Here is an 8,364-nt window from a genome sequence, read left to right as displayed (position 1 = left end):
CTCCGGATGTTGGCTTTTCAACGCAACTGAAACCGCATCATTTGGACCTCTGTAGCTCAAGTTATGGTCGTTTTAATGCGAGAGGGTCAGGCTGACAGCTTTGCAATTTCTTCAACTTCTTGTATTCTTTCCACTTTTGCATGCTTCCTTTCCATCCTCTGAGCCATTCATGCCCTGTAATCCCTGAAATCACTTAACACACATATCACGGCATCTAATGGTAATAAGAGAGGATTAATATTAGCAAATATAAGGCTAAAGAAGCATGTTTTCAATCATAGTACAAAATCAGGAAGGAGAATGTAAACCCATGCATTTAGTATGAATAAGTGTATGAAAGATCGATAAAATCCACTCAATTAAGCACAAGATAAACCATAAAATAGTGGTTTATCAATTACCTACGTGCAAGTGGTATATCAGCCGGTGGAAGCTACTACCTTCAAATGGGCGCAAACTATGGCATTCGCTCTCACGTTCAAACAAACAACAAATCAAGTGGGCCATCCATCTCCTTTCAATCGTATCATGATGCATGGCACAGTGACCAGTAAAGATGCGTGAGAGTTGCTGACCCCTAACTGTAGGTGCCGATTTGCTCAAACTTTTAGAGCAGTGGTAGATACTTCGCATGTGCATATGTTGTCGACTTATCTGCGATGAGGGTGGTACCCAGCAGACAGAAGATGTGATACTTAGTGTATCACTGAACAAAATTCCAAGTGTTTAAAGGTTGTGTCTCTGATATGGTGAACCCAGGCAAGCTTTATATAGTTTTAGATGAACTACTCTCAACAGGTTCACTATCAAAAATTGTCAGATTCTGGGTGACCAAGAAGTTCTGACTGATATCGATCCAACCGGTGAAAACTTCTCCATCAATCAGTAGGCCGAATATGCGTAACACTCATCGAGTGTCACTATAACCTCATTGACTGGCAATACGAATGTATGAGTCTCCGGCCTCCACCTTCCCACAAGAGCAGATAGCAATTCAGAATGTCCTCTAGTCTCTCCAACTCTCGAGATATGGTAGAATCCCGTTATTTGTAAGGCTTAGTCATCCACCAGATGCCACATCTTCAGTGGATCAAGTTTATAGGACAGAAAATTTCTATTAGTCTAGTACAGGACAACCGAAAGCAGAAATAAAAAATAATGATATAATATTCAAAAAATAAAATAAAAATTAATTTCAAAAAATAAAATAAAAATAACTATATAAAATTCAAAAAATAATACAAAAATAATTACAAAAATAAAATAAAAATAATTACAGATCATTTGCATTAGTATTTATATTATTTATTAAAATTAATAAAATAAAAATGACAATAAAATAAAAATAACAAAAAAGAGAAATAAAAAATAATTATATAAAATTTGAAAAATCACATTTTTATATTTATATTATTTATTAATATTAATAACTACTAACTATTACAAAATACAAATTTATAACATAAAATAAAATAAAAAGTAATTACAAAAAATTTGAAAGTTTATAATATCCACTTATATTATTTATTAATTTTATTAATCATGGATTGAAAAAGTAATAATATCATAACAGAAAATAAAAAAAGTTTATGCAAATTAGAATATAATGATCATTTTATAACAAAATAAAAACATAATTACAAAAAATTCAAAAAAGTTATTTATATTATTTATTAATTTTAAAAATTATAGGATAAATTATCTTATTTACTAATTTCAATAAAAATAATTTTTAACATAAAAAGAAATAAAAATATAATAACCTAAGTTCTAAAAAAATATCAATATTTTTATTATTTATTAATTTTAATAATTACATATTAACAGATTAAATTACAATAATATTATAACAAAAAAAGAATTAATAACAAAAAATAAATAAAATTATTAATATTATCGCAGAAAAATAAAAAATAAGTATTTAAATTATTTAATTAATTATAATGGTTAATAATAATATTAACTAAATTAATTCCACTAAAAATTATACATTTCAAATACTAAGCTCTAAATTAACAAAAATAACAAACTTACATAATTAGATTGTCCCAAATAATTAATAACGCATTATGTTGCATTTCTATAAATGTACATTTTTATTAAACACACTACTTACTCTCACTTTCACCAAAAATTACCTTCTTCCACTCTTAATCTCTCTCAAATAGCTTTTCTTAATCTCTCTCAAATACCTTTTTAGAGCGTACATGTCGGGTGCATGGAGACCAGTTGAACAAGTGGTCAATACGCAGAGTGCGTGTTGTCTATTGCACGACACATGACAAGGAATCACTGCTAAAAATATTTTGAAATTATGCAAGAAATTTTTGCTCCTTCAACACGCAGGGTGTAAGAACCGCAATTAATTAACTGCTTAATTAATTAATTTAATTACCCAAAATAGGATCTAGAAATTTAGAATGTTAATTAGAAAATTTAAATATGATTTTTGGACTCAGTAGATCTTTCTGAGTTCAAAAATATATTTTTTTGTGAAAAATTGCGTAAAAATGCGTACTGACAATACCGGCTTAAATCTGTTCGGTACTGTGCGAAAAAGATAAAAACAGAAGAAAAACTTAGAAAAACATTTAGAATTAAAAATCGGACAATAAATTTAAAGGTTTGGCCCAAAATTTGGCAAAAAACGCTAATGGATTGGACCAGACCCAAATTAGGCCCAACCCAACATATAAAACACCTTAAGTAAGGCTAACTCAGCCCCATTTCACCACATAACTTAAAATCATAGCTGGATGAGTTGAGAGAAGAGAAGGGAAAAGTTACTATTCATTCTCCACTTCCGGTGGCCATAACTCGAACTACGGTACTTTGATTTGTGTGCCGTTTACGGATACGTGAAGCTCTTGCCGAGTCCGTCACTTCTAGCTAGGCATTGTGGTAAACTTCTCGAAAATTCCTGCCCATTTTTCAGCCATTGTGAATTTCGAAATTTTTAAGTTTGGTTTTTGAAAGATTTTTGTAATTTTGGATGTTTAGGTACACTCTAACACTTGGTTGCTATTGGGTTTTTCCCCCAAAACTGTTGGATAAGATAAGAATGTCTTGAACCCTTATGGATTCATGATTTTGGTAAAACTCTAAGTATTAATTATGATAAATTAATTGTGTATAGCTTGGAAATTATGATTATTGGAGCTTTTGGATTGCGTATGGTAGCTTGATTGAACTCGAAAACTTGTGAAAGCTTGGTTAGGATCAAATTTTGGTGTATTGTGCATATTGGAAATTGGCCAAGGTATAATTTCAGTTTTTTTCTATGTAATATGTAATAGTTCTGAACACTTAGACTAGTGGACCTTAGGATATGATTGGATTAATTGTTGATAATTGTTGAAATGAGATTGTTGTTCATAAATGGTGTTGATTTGAGTTAATGTTGCATGATGATGAATTATTGATGTTGAGCTATGATTGGTGGTGGATGACTATTATGATAATGATGGGTGGTAAGTGATGAATGCATGTATGATATTACATATTGTTTGAAAGATTAATAAATTGAATGATGATTAGGTGTGGAAATGATGAAAATATGAATTGTAGGTTATGAAATAAATTGGAAGATATATGAATGTAATTTAGATACATTATGACTGGTTTGGATGTAGAGCAATTTGTTTTGAATTGAGAGATTTGGTGAAATTGAGTTTTTAAGGTTTTTAGTAAAAACGAATTTTGGGCAAATTTTGGCGGATCATATGTTGAGCTACAATTTTTTAAATTGATTGAGTTTTATATCAAATTAAATATAATTTAAAGAGCTTTAAAACGGTATAGATTTCGTGGAAATCGGACTATTGTAGAAAAAGATATGATCGTTGAAAGTTGATGTCAAAAATCTAAATTTTGTGATGCTGCAGAAATTGTGAGTTTTGATTTGTGTGCCCACGCACACAGTTGTGCGCGTGCTCTGAGTAGGGCCATGTTTTAACTTGTGCGTACGCACACTTGTGTGTGCACGCACACCCTGTAATTTTTAGAAAAAGTGCATACGCACATTATGGTGCGCACGCACACATAGGGATATGCCTACTGTTGTGTGTGCACGCACACCCTGTAATTTTTAGAAAAAGTGCATACGCACATTATGGTGCGCACGCACACACAGGGATATGCCTACTGTTGAGAGTGTTCGCACACCCTGGTGCGCACATACACTCTGTGAAATTTGCAAGTTGTGCGTACGCACAACATCATACCTACGCACAAGTTGAGAACTGCATTCTGTTGAGGACGTTCGCACATATTCATGCGTGCACTCAAAATGGAAAATTTTACTTTTTATACGTATGCACACTGCCCTATTTTTCAATGAAAATCTTGTTTTTAATCGTTTTACCTTCCCGGCAAGTTTGTAAACTTTCGTAATGCTTATCTAGGGTGTCTCAACTTGTTTTTAGGTTTTGAAACATAGAGAATACTCTAAGTGAGTTTAACTAAATATTTTCTGGTAAAAAGTTTAGAAGATGGAGCCTTAGGTTTCTGGAGTACTGAGGGTGGATTAGTTGAGTGAGGTGGTAGAGTATTATAAAGACGATTGGTATGATGAATTGTGGAGTTATAGATTTGATGATGTTTGAGACGAGTCTAGGACTCGAAGTGGAATGATGGCCTTACTGAGCACTGAAAATGATTTCTAAAAACCACTGATATATTATTTTATATTGAGATTGTTGAGACGCTATGCGTTTGGCAAGGACGGTTAGTTAATCCCACTTATCGAGGTCGCAGCGGCGGCGTAAGTAGGGTTGGTTTATCTCACTTATATTGAGATGTGAAGTCTGTGACAGAGTATCCCGCTCGCATCCTTTCGGATCACAAGATTGTGCCCGACACTATATTTGGGGGGGTGATCCCACTTTTATTCGTGACCGAAAGGTGACATTCCCATGGGAATGTGTCGGGTTGGCAGTTGAACCAACAATGTGATATTACAGCCAAATAGGACAGGCATTCATCATGTGCATATTTTATATATTTGTTTGCTTTGCCGACTTGCATTATTTGCCTTGCCTCATTGTATAACATGTTTAATTGCTTCTTACCTTACTTGTCATACATGATCATTACTTGTGCTTGACTTGTATGAATTACTTGTGTTTTCTACTGGGATTGAGAAGGTTTGGAAGGCGATGGCGATGAATCGCATGGAGGTTAGGATAGGGAAGGCTGTGGAATAGCGGTATAAATGTTAGATTAAAAATCTCCTAAGTTAGATGACCTGTTTAAGGATTTATTTATCTGTTTTATAAGCTTGAATACTATGATTGATATGAAGTTTTAGGATTGCCTCTAGCGTTCCTGAATCTTATATCTTACATTATTGGGCACTGTTACCATACTGAGAACCTCCGGTTCTCATACCATATTCTGTTGTTGTTTTTCAGATGCAAGTCGTAACCCATTTTCGAGTCATTTTGGATATTTTGCTTCATACTCTCACTTTTGTATTATATTTTGCCTTAGAGGCTTAGTTTGAGAGAGATATGTTGTATACTGTATTAACTTTCAAAATTTTGTATGTCTGTATATAACTAGTCGGCCTAAATTCCGCGAGATAAGACCAGTATCTTATGATTATTATACTCTTATATCTACATATGCCTTATTATCTTGTATCTATATCTTGTACCTTTATGTTTTTAGCTTCTTGAAAATGTTTGTGCTTTTGAAACTCTATTTTGAGCTTATTCCTTCATCGGACTTTTAGAATTATTATTATTATTCTATATATATATTATTGTATAAGCCTTATAATTTATTCACGACCTTTAATTATCCTTTGCTTTACGGCATGAGGTAAGATTTAGGGTAATTAGGTGTTACATAAAATACGTATTATCCTTTGCTTGACACGTGGCGAATAACTGCTGAGTTCTGCACGAAATTTTTGCATATTTAACACATAGAATGCGTCTTGTATCAGTATTTTGCAACTTCACATTTTTGCAAAACACTTCATATATATAAAAAATAATTTCGGTTACATTGTTCAATCTTATTTATCTTTTTTTTTTCCAACAAAGGAAAAAAACTTTAATTTCATATTATACTTTTAATTAAACTATAATAATAATATATGGTTATAACATTATTATAGTATATTTCAAAGGATAATGGAAGAAAACTAATAATATAAAAGTTAATAGAGTTGATCTTTAGTATTTTATTTAGGTGTTATTAAATTATTGAAAAAATAATTTTTTTAATGAAAAATATCTTTTTCATGTATTTGATAAAATTTTATTAGTAAAAATAAAAATATTAAAAAAATAAAAATATATTTTTTTAGAAATTATAATTTATATTTTTTTAAAAAATCTTTTATTTTACAAAATATTTTTAACATAATAACTAAATAAATATTTTTATATTATTATACCCAAACATAATTATTAAATAAAAAGATATTTTTATATAAAATACCAAAATATAAAATTATTTTATTTTTTTAAATATTTAAAAAGACATCACTTAAAAAAATAATGTTACACATCTAAATATTTTTATCAAATTGGTCTAACATAACAAAAAAAATCAGTTATGACTAACATTATTTCAAGTCTTATTGTATAATTTGATTAAATTTAGTTCATAAAAAAGACTTAAATGTATAGTATTATATTTTTTTTTTATAAAAGTGCATCCAAACAAGTCCTTAATATTTTAATGGTAAGTTATTTATAATATATAAAACAAATTTGAATTTGAAGCATAGAATAAATTTTAAATGTAAAATGAGAAACATTAAACTAAAATTTGAGAAGATGATAATAAATTAATTGACAATTTTAACAATTGTGTATAATTTAAACTAAAGCATCTATTTTATTATATAAAGATTGGGTTTTTACACTTAATTAATGATGGAGCTGACGTGGCTTATTTTTGGGAGTGTTGTTCGATTTATTTTTTTAGCTCATTAAATATAATTTACTACGATAAATTAATTATATCAACTAATTGATTTGATTAGATACTTAAATATCACACAATTTATTATAATCTATATCAATTTATTTTGGTAGTATTTTCTAATTTATTTTTTTAATATTCTGGTTGTATTTTTTAATTTATTTCTTTTAATTTATTAAATCAAATTAATTATACTAATTATATGTATTAATTTGATTAATTTATTAGTCATTAAAATAATAAATTTATAAATAAAATAAGTGATTGAGATCTTTTCAATTAATAACTATATTAAATTAAATCAAATCAAATCATATTTATTGAGTCAAATTCAAATTATGTGAATTAATGACCAAATTAAAATAAGACGATTCTTACTTATTTAAATTAAATGTAATAAATACAAATTAATTTTATTAGATAATCATAATTTTCTAGTCTTTTATATATAGATAGCCAGACAAACTTATAAGAGCATCTCTAATACTTAATATTAATTTAATTTTATTTTAGGTTTCACAAGATATCACACAAATATTTGTGGGCTATATATATCATAAGACTTGATTTAAACTTAATATAAAATTTGTCACTCCAATAATTGGATTTATTTTAATTTAAATTTTAAATTTTTTATTATTTTAAATAAATTTAATTAAATTGTGAAAATTGAACTAAAATAAAAATATATAATTACAAAATTAATAATTATGTACTATACTTAGATAGAGAGAAAAAATAGAATTTTACAAATAATTAAAAAATTACATTAAATTGATTTGGATTTATTTTTTTATCAAATTGATAAGATAATAAAAAAATAAAGTAATAAAATACAGGGTATAAAAAAGTACATCTAATTTATTTGAGTAAATTTTAATTGAGTCTTTGTTACAATATTACAATAAAATAACGTTACAACGTTACAGTAATATCATTAGTGTTTATTTAATGGATGAGTTTAAACAAATGGCAACATTTCACTTTTCTCTTTTTAAAATAATACGTATCTTCTTAATGATGAGTGTCATTTCAAAAATGATATCCAATACAAGTTTTAATTTTAAATAAGTTCATTTACTATACAAGTTAAAATTGATATCTAAAATTGATCCCTATTGAAGTTGCTTTAAAAATCAATCATTTTTATCGCTTTTATTATTTCAACTCTTCTTTTCTTCTTTTCTATTTTTTCTTTATGTATAATTTCTTTTATGTGTAAATGTACTTAAAACGAGAAGGCATAAATATGAAATGTTTCATTGATTAGCGACAGGCTCAGTAACGAAGGTGATAGGCACAACAGCGGCGACGACGAGAGCTGTGAAGGTAGATGGTGACGGGCTCAGTAGCGACGACGTTGGGTTCAGTGGCGAGACAACAGGAGCTGTGAAGCTCTATACGGAGAAGTTGAGAAGAAGCAGA

Source organism: Arachis hypogaea, chromosome 5, assembly GCF_003086295.3.
Source record: "Arachis hypogaea cultivar Tifrunner chromosome 5, arahy.Tifrunner.gnm2.J5K5, whole genome shotgun sequence".
NCBI lineage: Eukaryota > Viridiplantae > Streptophyta > Magnoliopsida > Fabales > Fabaceae > Arachis > Arachis hypogaea.
This window is presented reverse-complemented; position numbering follows the sequence as displayed.